Source organism: Pteropus vampyrus, unplaced genomic scaffold (genome assembly GCF_000151845.1).
Source record: "Pteropus vampyrus isolate Shadow unplaced genomic scaffold, Pvam_2.0 Scaffold169, whole genome shotgun sequence".
NCBI lineage: Eukaryota > Metazoa > Chordata > Mammalia > Chiroptera > Pteropodidae > Pteropus > Pteropus vampyrus.
Window position 1 is genome coordinate 2,812,232 of NW_011888950.1, and position 16,441 is coordinate 2,828,672.

Below are 16,441 nucleotides of genomic sequence, written 5' to 3' on the forward strand. Positions count from 1 at the left end.
GTATGTGTTTCCATTTATTTGTATCTTCTTCAATTTCTTTCTTCAATGTCTTATAATTTTTGAACACAAGTCTTTTACCTCTTTGGGCTAATTTATTCCTAGGGTTTTTTATGCAATTGTAAATGAGATTGTTTTCTTAATTTCCCTTTCTGATAATTCATTATTAGTGTATAAAAATGCAACTCATTTCAGAGTATTAATTTTGTATCCTGCTACTTAACTGAACTCATCGATCAGTTTTAACAGGATTTTGGTGGAATCATTAGGGTTCTCTATATATAGTATCAAAGGGATATCAAAAAGAGAAGAGAGAGAACAAGGAATTCAGAACCTATTAGAAGAAATAATGACTGAAAACGTCCCTAATCTGGCAAAGGAAATAGACATACAAGTCCAAGAAGCGCAGAGAGTCCCAAAGAAGATTTTGGTACACTCGATGTGGTCCCAGAGGTCCCTTAAACTATCCTTTTTTTTTTTTTTCACTGTTCTATTGGGTGTTTTCAGCTACCTTGTCTTCCAAGTCACTGAATCGACCCTCTGCTTTATCTAATGTACTCTTGATTCTTTCTAGTGTATTCTTCATTTCAGTCATTCTTCATTTTTTGGCTGGTTCTTTTTTTATGGTTTCTATGTCCTTTCTTATGCTTATTATCTCTTTGTTGAAGTTCTTACTAAGATTCTTAAGCATCGTTATGACCAGTGTTTTGAACTCTGCATCTATAAATTGTTTGCCTCCATTCTGTTTAGTTCTTTACCTGTAATTTTCTCCTCTTCTTTCATTTGAGACATATTTCTTTGTTTTCTCATTTTGGCTGCTTTTCGGTGTTTGTTTTTATGTATTAGGTAGATCTGCTACATCTCCCAGTCTTGGCAAGATGGCCTTATGTACTATGTGTCCTGTGGGACCCAGTGCTGTAGTCTCCCTAATCACCTAAGCCAGATGCTCCAAGTGTGTCCTTTGTGTGGGTTGTGAAATTCAAACTCTTAGTTCTCAAATCTCAGAAATGGCAAAGTTATATTTGTATCATTCGTGGTTACTTTCTAAGTTATAGATCTGTAGGTCAGTGATTGAAACATGCTGAGTCTGTTTTCCACCTTAAAAGGGGAATATTAATACCTGACTTATTAACTCATTGACTTGATGTGAGAATCGGATAACAAAATACAGGTTTATAAATTTAAAAATTATTTTTCTATAATCATAAGGAGAGCCACATCAGCAGCAGTCAAATTGATGAGAGGAGTATTCTGGGAAAAGAGTTAAACCAGTCCTTATCCCGCTCCTACCAATATAAAAAAAAAAGTTTCTTCATAATCCCTTCCACATCAAAGAAGTCACGTCTTCCTAGCATAACAACCCCAGACACTGAACTATTATTTCAAAGAGAAACATAAGTCAAGCTTACAGTCTATATTGCACATAGCAACAAAAATATAAAATCTTGATACTGAGGGATTTTTTTCTGATCAGTAAGAAAGTTAATTGCATTTCATTTTTCAGTAGTGTCACAGTGATGGATTATATTGTTTAAATGGTGCTGAAAACACTTTGGAGATAACATGAAATTGCGCTCTTTTATTGAATTATCTTGAAATCAGCTGGGGCATTGTTTCTTCCAACTGGCATGGCATCTTTACAAAGAATCTGTGGTAATGACAGCCCCACTTAATTTTGTATGTTGTTTAGGTAAATACCCGTTGATGCTCACCAATCCAATTTTCTCCTTCTGAATGGACTGGGAGACTTTTTTTCCTAAAGTCCCTTGGAGTTATTCTGAGACCATGTGACTAGCTCTGGGCTATCGAATACAGGTAGAAATAATGTATGCAACTCTTGGGCCATTACCTAAATATCCCACTAGATTTCAGTGTGACTTCTTTTTCTCATTTATGAGTCAGGAAATAAGGGACTCTGAAATGGCAGTCCCCACAATGGAAAGTACGAGTCCCTGAGTCACCATTTGGAGGTGAGCTGCCTAGAGGAGCCACCTGGCCTTCGCAGGGCTGAGACATAAAACACACACCCACACATACTCCAAAATAAAACCAGAAACTAAACTACTGCAAAATACTTTGTGCCCTTGAGCTACTGAGATTACTGAGATTATGGGGTGGTTACAACAGAGAGTTAACATTACATTGACTAATGTAGTAGATCATGCCAAGAAAGATGTGGGACAAAAACCTGAATTAAATACAGGGCACTGATGTAATTGCCAAAGACCTTCGAACTATCCCAAGCTGCCTGTCCCCAGTCCTTTCCTGCATCAGGATTCTGCAAGAGTGAGCTCCCAATATCTCCTACTTGTTTATCTGTGTTGACTCTGTAACAAGTCGATGTGTCCATCAACCTCAATTTGTCTCCACCACTCTGTCCTCTAAATGTTTAGCCAAACAATCGGAACTTTCCGTTGCTCTTGCTAATGTAAATGTTTCCCTTGTTTTGATACTTATTGAGTTATATCCACGGCCATTTCAAAGTAAGAGAATTAAAACCGTGGGCTAAAACTGCAGTCTTGAAATGGAACTCTCATTGTAAGTTTTGGAACTATTTTAATGTCTCTTCAAAACCCCTCACTGGGCACAATCCAACCCAAGACACCCAAGATACTTTCAGGTGAGTCTAGCCTTCTTCAAATTGTAAAACACTAGGGAAAGATGACCTAATGTAGACATATAAAGTGTGTATTCATTGAATGCTTGCAGTATTTGATGAAAAAAAAAATAAAAATAGTTCTAAGGGCAAAATGAATGAAAACATTACAGTGATTCTAAATAAATAACTTTAATGATACTGGCACCATTCTTATACTAAGTGTGTTTCTCAACACTGGCATTATGGACGTTTTTTACTGGATAATCCTTTATTGGAGGTTGGCGGGAGAGGAAAGGCTGTCTTGTGGTTTATAGAATTTTCGGTGGCATTCCTGCCCTCTACCCACTAGATGCCAGTAGCAACCTGCACTTGAGTGTGACAACCAAAAACGACACTGACTGTCCAGATCACCACCACTGCTTTATAATTACATGTCTTTAAACCAACTGCTTGGTAATTTTATCATCTTGGCGAAGCTGTGTGTGAAGAGGATGCTGGAGGAGTGAAGGAAGGCTAGTCAAGATTTCTTTTATCTTGAGCAAGAGAAAGGAGGTACTACTATTTCTTGAGATTTTAAAAAAAGTCGAGATGGAAGGTGTGATATGGGAAGCAGAGAAGAATCCAGAATTTGCTTTTTAAAATGTTCAAACCCTGATTAGATTACCCGAATCAACATGTCAATCAAAAGATCCAGAACTTGTGAGTAGAGATAAAAAGGCTTTTCTCTGACTAAGCTTTTTACTTTCTTACTGTTTAAAGATAATGTTCTATATTTTGAAACCATCCACTTTCTTCTGAGACATAGAAGAGAACATTAAATTCCCTCTGTAAGACACCCCTTTATAATATGATACACCCAGCCAACCAAGTACAGCTGGCCCTTCTCTGCCACGATAATTGGCTGGAGGTCAATCAAAAAGCAGTTTATCCAAGAGTGATCACGTGAATTTAGTGTTCTCCAGCCAAGAGAACTGCAATCATCATCCCCCTCTAGAAAGCCGTCTTAATGAGAATTTTCAAAATGGAGAAACAGCTCAACCATAAGGAAGACATATCTGATGGCAGGGCAAAGGGGCGATGGCCACCATAATGAGAAGATATCTTCAGACTGAAAGATGAAGCAGGCAACTCCACAGGGTGTAACAGAACTTATTATTACTTACAGGAAGATTGGGCCAGAGTAGACAGAGGGCCCAGCTGTTTCGCACAAATTATTCTCCGCTACCAGATCCCTGTTACAATACTTTTTAAAATAGTATAACTCAGGTACTAATGATTGACAAGACAAAGAGACAGAAGAATGAAGTAGCACCAGGGGCCACACTCTCTGGCGGTCTTGTGATAGACAATTGCTTATAATCGATACTATTACTAGTTTGATATTTATCTCGGTTGTCATGCCATTCTGGCTGTTGCTGACGAAAATATTCATGGCTGCATTTTAAGGAACACAGATAATCATCAACTAGAAAGCTCTGATATGCATGCGAAGGGCAGTGAAGTTGGTCAAAGGTCATGGCATGAAAATAAAAGGAAATACTGGACCCAGAGTTAGTGTTGGTTTTATTCACATCTACGTCTACACCCATATTGTAGAGACCAGGAAGAAATGTGAACTGTTTTCCGGGAAATAATGAAACCTAGGAATAAACTGAGATTTTTAGATAACTTTCCCAAAAGTAAGTTCATCTTTTTTTTTTTCTGTTGTTTGTGTTATGCAATCACAAATAAGATTCCCACATACCAAGTGCCAAACGTCTAGAGAAATTATTTTTATAATAATTAATTGAATGTTTAGAAATAGCTGTGATTTATATTCCACGGGGAAAAAAAGGACTGGGTTAATAACTGAAAAAGTTTTTGCAATTCTTTTATCATGTTGAAACCAAAAAAAAATAGTGTGTAAATAAGCTAGAAATTTGCTAATGGATTGATCAGAAGGAACTTAAATGAACCTTGTGAATGCATTTGAAAGCCTGCGTTGGCAATGTATAGAGAGATAGATAGATATGCATAAATGAGCATACTGATGATTTTATTGCATACCAATTTACAGGCATTTGGGATATATTTTCTCTAACTTTGATCCTTTTTTATCCATAGCATTTAAAAACATGTTTTTACTATCTCTGTCTCACTGTCAGACTTAAATTTTTTAAATATATGATGCTTTCTTATAAATGTAAGATGTTTTTCTTTTATTCTTTGGATATAATGTATTCAATCAGATTGAGTAATATATACTTTTCATTACATGGGTATTATTTCAAATCCACATCCTTTGCTATTCAAATAATTGTAGCAAACAATCTTTCACACTCATGTTGAATAGTAACAGTTTTCTTCTGACATTAACATAAACATGACAGGAGAAAAATTAGAACCTTTATGGTTAGAAGCAAACTACAACTTCATGATGACAACCCTATGTTGTTAACTTGTTATTTGGATATGAGCTATAGTGCATACACAAATCTGGAAATGGAAAAAAAAAAAAAAAAGCAAGCATGAGAGGTAGGTTAATGAATTCGTTTCTACTGCAAGACTGACTCACAATGGAAAATCTCAGAGAGTTGGAGTCAGACTCAGTTCTCCGAGCTACATTTGGCTGTGACTGATTCTGATGCAGAACGGGGCGAATCCCCCCGAGTAGGGACTCAAGTCCTACACTGAGAGAGGAAGGGTCCTTGGCACTGTGCAGAAAAGAATTCAAGAGCCAGCCAGAATTAGAGAAAAACAAGAAGTTTACTAGAGAAGGAATAATGCTCCATAGGCAGAGCATGGTCTTCTCTCAGAGTCAGAGAATGAGCCCCTGAGTGTTTGAGAATTGGTTTTATATCTGCTTCTTAGTTTCTGTGAAAAATTACTGACTAGGGAATAAAGAATGGAATGAATGGTTGGGTTTATTTTTAACTTGTGTAAGGTACAGTTTAAAGTCTTTGTTTTCCTGTTTTCCTTTCATGGTATGGGTATAAAGTTGTGTCGACATGAAGAACATTCAAACCGGTAAAGAATTTTAATGAGTTTATTTGAGCCAAACTGATGACAATTGTCAGGAAGCAAAATCTCAGCAGAATAAGAACATGCTCCTAAGAATGGCAGCTTTGCAGCTTATTCTATCCATTAGAATCAAAGGAGGGGACGGACGAAAGGAGGGTTCCAGGGAATCCTTGGTGGTGGATGAAGTGGGTGGGAGAAAGCAAAGCGGGGCCTCTCTGGGATGGGATCAAAGTGAAACGGAGGGACACTTTACTGGTGGGTCCAGGAGAGTTAATAATGAACACTTACAGCATATGGAGATGGTACAGGGGGTGGGGAGGACAAGATAACCTTGAGGGGTTCTGTGGTCTTGTGCTCTGTGGATGTACCGTGAGGGGTCTGGGAATAAGATTCTCAGGGTGTGTTATCTTAGATGCACAAAGACAATCTACAGGCTCACTTAAGGTCAAGAATGACTTTTGTCAAGGAAGCTATAGGCCCGGACGCCGTGGGTGGTCACATCCAGGTCCCACGTCTAGCAGCCCGTGGCAGGCTCTGAACACAACCTGCTTGGATATTTAGTCTTTTTGTGTAGTTCTTATGCCTCTTTTCTATATTAATTCCATAGATAGGAAATGACTTTTTGGCCAGCTCACCCTCCTGTGCGATCCCTTTAAGTGTTCACGTGGCTAGAGGCAGTGCATGCGGCTCCTGGAAACTCTGACTATGGGCTTAGCTCAGAACAGAGCCATCCACGTACTCAGAAGACTGATGGCGGCCCGGCCAGCAGCCAGGGAAGGCAGTGCCTGCCCCCGAGGACATTATCTGCTCCTGTAACCAAGCGCCACTTCTTGCCCAAATCCGCCTGAGAAGGAGGCTGCTCCCCCAATGAGATAATCCCTTGCTCTGCTTATGTGCTTAGAGCTTTGCTTGCTCCTGGCCAGCAGCAGCTTAGGCAGCTCCTACCGGCCACCCACGGAGCTCTCCTGCATCGTGAGTAATAAACAGCGTGTCTCACTCTTCTGGTCCTCCTGGTGGTTTTTTCGGAATAGCCAAATCCCTGATGTAGGTTCCTGGCAGGGAGCTCCTGTGTTACACAGACCTCATGCTTTTAATGATTGGAATTATCTTCTTCCCTCTGACTGTCATTCCACGGGCTTTCTAACCTCTCCACGCAGTCTGCTACTACCTAGATTTGTCCTCAGTCTCATTAAGCAGCATGTGTAGGTTCTTCCTCTGGCAATGCTGTCTGAGGCTGTCTGGGCTACTATGCCACCCGCTAGAACTGGCCCCTGCACGTCCTACCTGAGCTTTGTCTCTGGGAAATAGCCCAGCCTTGAGTGTCATCCTGCTCCATGAATAAAATGAAGCCTTTGGGCATGGTATACCCACTCCTCACCTCCATGCAATATGCTAGTACAACTGTTTGGATTGTTCCTGACCAACATGGCAGGTGGTCAAGAGAGGAGGTCACTCCTCTCAAATGCCAGGACCTAAGAGCCAACTGATGCTGGCCACGATGGAGCTGCTGATTTTGCACCTACAAGTCTAGATCTGTGTAAGCCACACCCCTGGCACACTTCTAAAATAACTTGTTTTGGTAATTCAGAATGAGAAATCTATTTTCTTATGTAATTAAGACCTTTTGGGAACACTTACATTTTCAATTTTCAGGACTGCCCAGAAAATCGTACCTATATGGGATTCGTTGATGGAAACAACAAAAAGACGTGATAGTTGACTATACCCTGAAGCTTTTCCTGTGGGAGACACTTTGTGTTTCTGTTTGTGATATTGTGATTTATAATAAGAAATATATATTTGGTCTTCATGCCTGTTTCCAACACAGAACTCCAAAACCCTTGAAATCCCTCAGTGATGAAAGCTGTAAAGGTTTCTTTTGTCATGTTGATGAGGTGCCTCTAGGACCTTCACCTCAGGTTGGGGGCTGGTTGCCATGAGAATCAACCATGTGGTTTCAATCCCACCCCCTTACCTCCAAGAGGGGAGGGCTGGAGGTCGGATCAGTTGCCAATGGTAAATGATTTAATCAACCATGACTTTGTGATGAAGCCTTCCTGAAAACACAGAGGGATGGTTTAGGAGAGCTTCCAGGTTGGTGGACACGTGAACGTTTGGAGAGAGTGGTGCGTCCATTCCCACATGCCTTGCCCTACCAGCTCTCCCATCTGGCTGTTCTGGGCAATCAAGGCCTCTCCCCACTCCCCAGTCCTTGGACTATAAGTTCCACTCGCTGTTCCCATTTTCAAGGACGCCATTTTCAAGGATGCGGCCTTGGAAGAGCAATGTGTTGTTGAGAACATCTGGATGGTGTTTATGACTGAATCCTGGTACGGTCTTAATATGAACGTTTAAGATTCTGGCGGTGAATGCAGAGGTCTCCTCCGCTTATGGTGCCTAGGACAGATCTGGTACTTTCCTTTGCTTCTTAAAACCACCACTTACCAACCTGAAGAGGTCTGCCTCTCCTATCTTTGCCCTCTGTATTCGGGGCCAGTGTTTGATTTCACCTAGGAAGATCTCAGGCTCGTGAGCCAACAGTACTTAAGGCCATGAATTTACTTTAATCACCTATTTAAATATATTTCACCGATTCTGATATGCAGTGTTTTATAATTATATTTTGTATAATCTTTAACTTCAATTTTATTTCCCTTGCCACTCAAAAGATGTTTAATAAGTTATTCGATTTCAAAGCAGAATGCCTTTTAAAATTGTGCTGATTCCTAGTTTTATTGCACTGTTTTCTGAGAATATTGTTTATAATATTTATATTTTATATAGAACTTAGTGGTCATTTTCTTACCCCACATAGGATCAATATTTCTGAATGGTTCATGTGCACTAGAGAAGAAGGTGTGTTCTCTATTATCAGGGTGTAAAGTTATTTAGATTGACAATGATATATTGACATAAATTCAATCTTACAAAAAAATTGCAAGCATACTTGCATATAAGCCAAATATAAACACATACTGAAGTATATATATAGTACCTTGTTGATTATGCTTTTTAAAATAGATCCATAGAAATATATATATAAGACACTATAATTTCAGTATCTATATCTATATATAGTACCTTTTATGTCGTTCAGATCTTCTATATATATGTTTTTTCCAGTTTCTCTAACTTGTACTGAAGGTGATGTGTTAAAATAACCCACTCTTATGCTCTTATGTCTCTTGTGTCTCTTTGTAATTTTTTTCTTTTAGGCGAGGCAACCCTTGGTTGACCTCACAGATTGCAAGGAACTTGTCAGCTTACAATCCCTTATTTATTTTTTTTATGCCTACAGCACCTGGTCTTCCTAGGTGGTCTCCCATCCAAGTCCTAACCAGGCCCGCCCCTGCTTAGCTTCTGAGATCAGACGGGGTCGGGCTTATTCAGAGTGGCATGGCTATAGACTCTTTGTAATTTTTGCTTTTTAAAATTTGTTGCTAGGTTTTTTGTGAATAGATATTGTTATAAATTCCTTATTATGTTTAATTTTTTTAATTTATAGTTAGCCTGATATCAGCATTGCTACATATGATTTATTATTTCTAATTACCTGATATATTTTTAGCCAAACATCTTTCATTTCTATCATCGGCAATTTGTCTTTTTTTCCTTCTCACGATCAGTTTAGCTAAAGGTTATCAATATTATCAGTCTTTCTAAAGAACCAGCTTCTAGTTTCATTGAATTTATTTATTACTTTTTTATTTTTTATTCTAGGCTTTATCTTTATTTTGATTTTCTTTTCTTCCATCTATATACTTTTTATTTAATTTGCTCTTATTTTTCTAGTTTCTTAAGGTGAGTGCTTAGATCATTAATTTTAGACTTTTTTCTTGTACTGGCACATAAAACCACAGATTGTCCTATAAGTACTGTTTGAACTGCTTCCCACAAAAATTTCATATGTTGCATTTCCTTTTTATCAAAATATTTTATTTTTTTCTTTAAATATATTTTTTGAAATAAAGATTATTAGAAGAATGTTGTTTAATTTTAAATTATTTGGGCATTTGCTAGCTGTATTGCTATTCTTAATTTCAACTTAATTCTCTTTTGGTCAAAGTATATTTTTAAAATATATTCTTTAAATTTATTGAGATTTGTTTTATGATTTAACATTGATCTATCTTGGTAAATATTCCATGTACATTTGTAAAAAAAAAAAAAAATCTGGTTTGTTTGTTTGCTTGGAGTGTTCAATAGGGACCAATTAGTTCAAGTAGCTTGATTGTGTTGTTCAAATATCCTATACACCTACTGACTTTTTATCTGGTGATTTTTATCAATTACTGGAATAAACATGTTGAAATCTCCAGCTATAACTGTGGACTCATCAGCTGGCCTTTTCAGTACTGTTTTTCATTCATGAATTTTTAAGCTCTGCTATCAGTTCTGTATCAATTTACGTGGTTCGTGTCTTTTAATAAATTAACCACTATATTATTAGGAAATTCCTCTTTATCTCTAGCAATAGTTCTTATCCTGAAGTCTAGTTTGTACCTTATTAATATAGCTGCTCCAGCTTTCCAGTAACTAGTGTTTCCATGCTACATCTTTTCCGGTCTTTTTTGTTTTAGTTTTCGTCTTTCAGTCTTTAAATTTACAGTGGGCTTTCTTTTTCTGTTGACAAGATATATTTATGTTACACTTTTAAAATTAAGTCTGGAAATCTCTTATAGGTGGGGTGTTTTGATTATTTGTATTCAGTGTAATTATCGAAATGGTTGGATTAAAAGTAACATTTTATATTTTTAGTATACCATTTGATATTATTTACTGGCATATTAGCCTGTTTATTTGTTTGTTTAGTTATTTTATTTATTTTTACTGGCTACTCTAGGGTTGACATTACATATTCTTAACAGTTGTTTGGTTTTTTTTACCAAATTCTCTCAGCTGTTTTTGTTTCTCTGAAAAGTGTTTATTTTGTCTTAATTTTTGGTAGATAGTTTTACTTGTTTATCAACCTGAGTGGACTAATTTCTTTCTGTACCATAACGATGTGGCTCCATTGGCTATTGGCTCGCATGGTTTCTAATAAGACATTTACCTGTCTTTTTCATAGTTGTTACAATAGAAACATTGATCTGACATAATCTGGTCCAACCTATCCCAAGTCAGAAGCATCCAGAAAACTTCCATTTGAAGTTTGTGGGTCTGTAAATATTTGCAAAAGGGCATAGTACTCAGAACTGAGTGGCTCGATCATCTATAAATCATCTACGTATGGGTCAACAAAGAATCAAAGCAAATGAATTGTAGCATGTTCTGATTAATGCGCTCACTACAAAATTAATCATGGCAAAGAATATTGAAATGATAGAGGAGTCATTTGGTCAGCTGATCAAAAGAGAGTGGAAATGGCTATATTAACACCAAAGTAATTTCAGAGCACAGAAAGTTACCAGGGATAAAGATGAACATTACATAATGATAAAAAGGCCAGCTCACCAAGAAGACATCACAATCCTAAATGTGTGTGTTCTTAACAGCACAGCTTCCAGTTACACAAGGCAAAAATCTGTTAGATCTGAAAGGGAAAAGAAAAGTTTCTAATTTTTGTTAAAATCTTCAATACTGTTTTCTTAATAATCAACAGAACTAATAGAAAACCAACAAGAATATAGAAAAACTAACCAGGACCATCAACCAACTAGATCTAATAAATGTTTATAGATGTTTATATACTACGCCCCTCATTCAATAGTAGAATCCATCTCTTTTCAAGTGCATATGGAATATTCACCAAGACAGATCATATCTTGGGTCATAAGACAAATCCTAACAAATCTGACATACAAAATAAATTTTCTGACCATAACAGAATTAAACTAGAAAGCAATAAACAAAAGATAACAGGAAAATCTCCAGACACTTGGAAATGAAACAACATATTTCTAAATAATTCATGGGTCAAAGAGTAGTCTCAAGGGAGATTAGGAAATATTCTGAACTGACTGAAAATGAGATATAGGGGGTTGAAAATCCTGATTATCCAAATGATGATATCAATTAGGCAATGATATCAGCCAGCCAGTCTAGAGCTCTGTGTAGGAAGAAGATTTTCTCTGATAAAACTCTTTCCTTTCTCATGGTTTAAAGATAGTGCTTAAAATTTTGATATTAGCCACAATTATCTTGGACATAATAGAGAAAAGCTTACAAATATTGGATTTCCTCTCTATGATTCCTCTTTGTAATAAGATATGTCCGGGCAACAAAGTATAAATGACACAGCTCTGCAGGAACTGGCTATATGCCAATGAAAAGAAAAAAAAAGTCCAAGAGTAATCACGTGAACGTGATATTTGGCAGGGCCAATAGAATTGAAATCATAACCTCTTCTGAAAGCGGTCTGTCTCCACAGGAACTTTTCACAGACATCAAACAGTTAAAGCAGATTCTAGAGATGCAGTGAAGACCAGGAAAAAATTATGTGAATCATTTTCTTCTAAATAAGGAGACCAGTGGATTAAATGTGTTTCTAGATTGCTTGCTTCAAATTTCTCAAAAGTAAGTTCATTTTGTTTTTCTGTTCTGTTTTGAGGGTTTTCCTTTTCCTTTATTTTTTTTTCTATCACAAAATTATAAATAGGTCTTTAGGAATTCAGTGCCAATTTCTCTATGAAGCAATTATTTTGAAAATTAATGGGCAATTTTGATGTTTTTGGATATCTGATATTTAATATTACAAAAATTAAAGCATTGAGTTAAAATATAAGTTTTAAAAAAAATGATGCAACTATTATATGGTTTAAGACAGAAACTAAGTGTGAGAATAAGCTGAAATTTGCTAATAGATTGTAAAGAACTAAGAATATTGAGAATTTATTTGTAAACCTGGATTGTTTTGAAATTCTTTATTTTGATTGCACAATAATTCAGGGACATTCCAGATGAACTGTTTTCCTGACTTTGAGACTATTTACCAAAAGCACTAACAGAGATATTTTTATTGTTCCCGTCTCTCAATCTCAGGCTCTAAGAATTTTAGAAATGTAAGATGATCTCCCAAATTTTTTTACTCTGTGTACACCATGGATCGAATCAGAATGTGAAATATGTAGCTTTTCCTTATCTCAATATTCTTTCAAAATACACGTTATTTTCAGTAAACAGAATTTTCGTGTTCCTATAGTGTAAGCATTTTGTTCTGAATTTAACAACTTATGACAGGAGGAAAACCAGAGTCATTACAGTTTGAAACGATTTGTGATGTGTATAAAAAGGAACTCATGTGGTTGTTAGACCTTTGATAAATGACAGAATCTACATGGAATTAGGGGAAAATAAAGTAGGCGATACTAATTCACAGCGGAAAATCTGAGGGGTTGGAGCCAGACAGAAGTTTTCATGCCACATGGGGAGGTGGCTGATTCCACAGTGAGGAGGTCACTCTCTTGGCCTGCTTTACTCCCCTGTACGGCCCTGCACGGTCCCCTTGAAAGTGACCACCTTGAATTCTCAGCACCAAGAACCATCTACAGGGATCCTCAGCCCCCTCTCTCTGGAGTCTGACTTCATGCTTTTAATGATTGGAATTATCTTCCTCCCTCTGACTGTCACTCCACGGGCTTTCTAACCCCTCCACGCAGTCCGCTGCTACCCAGACTCGTCTCTCAGCCTCTCATTAAGCAGCATGTGTAGGTTCTTCCTCTGGCAATGCTGTCTGAGGCTGTCTGGGCTACTATGCCACCTGCTGGAACTGGCCCCTGCACGTCTTACCTGAGCTTTGTCTCAAGGAAATAGCCCAGCCCCAAGCATTATCTTGTTCTATGAATGAATGAGAGTTTCAAAGGAGGTGCTGGGGGTGGGGGAGTGAGGGGAGGCATATCCACTCATTATCACGATGGAGGAGCTCATGGCAACCATGTAGTTTCTATCCCTGGCCAATGTGGGATACACATAGGAGGAGACCACTTGCTCCAAATTCAGGATTTAAGAGCCATATTCAGAGTGGAGATGCTGCTCTGTGCTCAGAAGTCCTGACCTATCCTTTCAAGTCACACCGCTGGCATGCTTCCCAGAAAACTGGTGACCGTTCCAGAATCTCTCTACTTTCTACAGATCAGCTTAGGTAGTGTTTCCTCCTGCAGTGAAGACCTTCGAGAGCACTCGAGAACCACCATTTTCAGGAGAGACTTGGCAAATCGTATTGTATAATATTGGTTGATTAGGTACTGTAGAAATAATGTGACATTATTATCATTCACTGAGGCATCCCCTTCTGGGACGTATTTGGGGTCCTTGCTGCAGAAAAAAAAGGGATGTATATAAATTCCCCTGCCTCCTCCTCACCACCACCGTTCCCCAACACACACACACACACACACACGCACACACACACACACACACACACATACACATGCACACACGCACACACTCATACATATGCTCTTTGTCAAGGTTGAATATGCTGCAACTGTGACTTGCTGCTTCTACCAGGAAGAGGAGTGTGGTCCGCTGCTGTCCTCCTGGTCCAATATCTATTAGAGACTAATGCTGTTCTCTGCAGACGATTTTAGGTAGAGTCCATGGGATGTTTTCACAATGAACTAGCCTACACACCAGTCAGAGGGTCTTGGGTTCTTAATCCAGCTAAAGTTTACACAAGCCCATTTTGGGTGGAATTTCTACCCTCCATCTCAAACACAAGCTCAAGTATATGACAGCCTCCCCACAGGAACCTGTATATTATATTGACAAAATAATTAACTGAATACATGGTAAAATAAATCTGATTTTCGTGTACTTTAAATTAAAGATTGGGGAAAATTTCTATATAATAACAACCAGAATGATCAGGATTGGAATTCAGCAGAGGTAAAGTATCTAGAAAGTCTTTGCTTTATGAAGAGGATAGGGATAATAAATGATAAGTTTTCATTAAAAAAAAAAAAGATATTTCTCTAAGAAAGTCCAAAATTTAAGAGTAACTGTTAAAGGAATATAAATATCTTTTATATTTTGGGCACAGGAAGGAAAACATGGGGGGAGGGCAAACTTGATAAAGTTCAATAGAAGTGACATAATTAGAAGCAAATGAAAAGCAAGTTTAACATGAGAAGAAAAAACAAAGAAAGGGCCTCCAAAACTGGAATTTATATACGATTAAATTCACCTCTTAAAAATATAGTGTGTATCAGTTTGGGTTCCTAAAAATATAGCAACCATGAGTTTTCTATACATTAAGCAAACATTTAAAAATTTAGCAAAAGGTTAAAAGATAAGGGTATGGATAAAACTACATTAGGCAAATTTTAAGCTATAGAAACCTCATGTCTCTGTGCTTTTATCAGAAACAGAAGCAACCTACCATTAAAACTTGAGCAAGAAAGCAATGTTTTATGCAACTAACTTGAACCCTTAAACTAAAAACTAAAAGAGATAGAATAAGAAATTGGCAAACCTGTTATCGGAATGGAAAATTGAATAGAATTCTATCATGAAACGATTAATCTCATAAATATAAGGAAGGATGCTGAAGATTTGAAGAACAAAATTTAAAAGATTAAGTGGATAGTTACAAAACAACCTAAAAGGTGATATACATCTATTTCAAGCACACATGGAATATTTCTAAATATTAAAACATGCCGCACCACCAAGGAAGTCTCAAGGAATTTCAAAGAAGTAATGTCTTACAAGTAGTAGTTCCTTTGACCACAACATGATCAAGTTAGAAGTTGAAAATAAAAAGTGGCTAAAACCAAAGAAACTTCAATATTATAGAAGCTCAATAGGCAATCCTAAGTAACATATCTGTGGTCTATTGCTGCGTCTACATTTCATGGCAAGAAAAAACAACAAATAACATACAACACCAAGCATTTATATCTGAGATGCCTGGTTTGCTTCTTTTAAGAGGCTCTGGTGATCCTGGATAGGCTTGCTCACATTTTTGGGGCTCGGCTGGCTATCGTCTGATGTAGGCAACTCTAAACTGAGATGACTGGGATGACTCAGCTCTGTTTCATGTGGCTTTCATTCCTTAGAGGTGCACCCAGGTATGTTCTCATAGCAATGGCAGAGCCACAGGAGCAAGCAGATACACTCAAAGCCTTGTAAGGTCTAGGCTCAGAAATGTAACATTGACACCCCCACCTCCTTCTGTTGGTCAAAGTTATAGTCTGAATTTATGGAAGAGACTACAAAGTTGCCAGACCATGGGTGTGGACGCAAGTAGAGATGAAGAATTGGGGCCACTGTCTTGAATAAGAGTGATGAGAGTGAACATGCTTGTCTTGTTCTTAATCTTAGAGGAAAAGCTTTCTACCATTCACCATTGAATATAATGGTAGCTGTGCATTTGTCATATATAGCCTTTATTATGTTGATGTATATTTCTTCTATACCTAATATTTTGAGGTTTTTTATCATGAAAGGGTATTGTACTTTGTCAAATGCTTTTTCTACACCTATTGAGATGACCATATGATTTTTATCTTTTATTCTATTTATGCAGTGTATAGCATTTATTGACCATCCTTGCATCTCAGGAGCAAATCCTATTTGGTCATGGTGTCTGATCCTTTCTGTGTAAATTTAGTTTGCTAATATTTTGTTGAGAATTTTTGCATCTATATGCATTAGAGATATTGGTCTAAAGTTTCCTCTTCTTATAGTATCATTTTCTAGCTTTGGCATAAGGGTAATGCTAGCCTCATAGGATATGTCTGAGAGTATTCTTTCCCCTTGACTATTTTGGAAGAATTTTAGAAGAGTTGGCATTAATTCTTCTTTAAATGTTTAGTAGAAATCACCAGTGAAGCCATCTGATCTGGGGCTTTTCTTTGTTAGGAAGTTTTTAATTATCGATTCAATCTCCTTACTCATTATTGG

The 16,441-nt window shown here is 37.4% G+C and overlaps 1 protein-coding gene and 1 pseudogene across 1 annotated transcript in view; one reads left to right on the forward strand and one right to left on the reverse strand.

Moving 5' to 3' along the window:
- Nucleotides 1-8,885: 8,885 nt before the first annotated feature.
- LOC111745901 lies at nucleotides 8,886-9,004 on the reverse strand (annotated as a pseudogene).
- A 2,960-nt stretch (nucleotides 9,005-11,964) lies between these two features.
- LOC105298943 (ATP-binding cassette sub-family A member 8) overlaps nucleotides 11,965-16,441 on the forward strand; it is a 79,782-nt gene continuing 75,305 nt past the window's right edge. The window contains exon 1 of the mRNA XM_011370412.1: nucleotides 11,965-12,112. The gene's annotated coding sequence lies outside the window, so the exon portion shown is untranslated. The remainder of the gene's footprint in view (nucleotides 12,113-16,441) is intronic.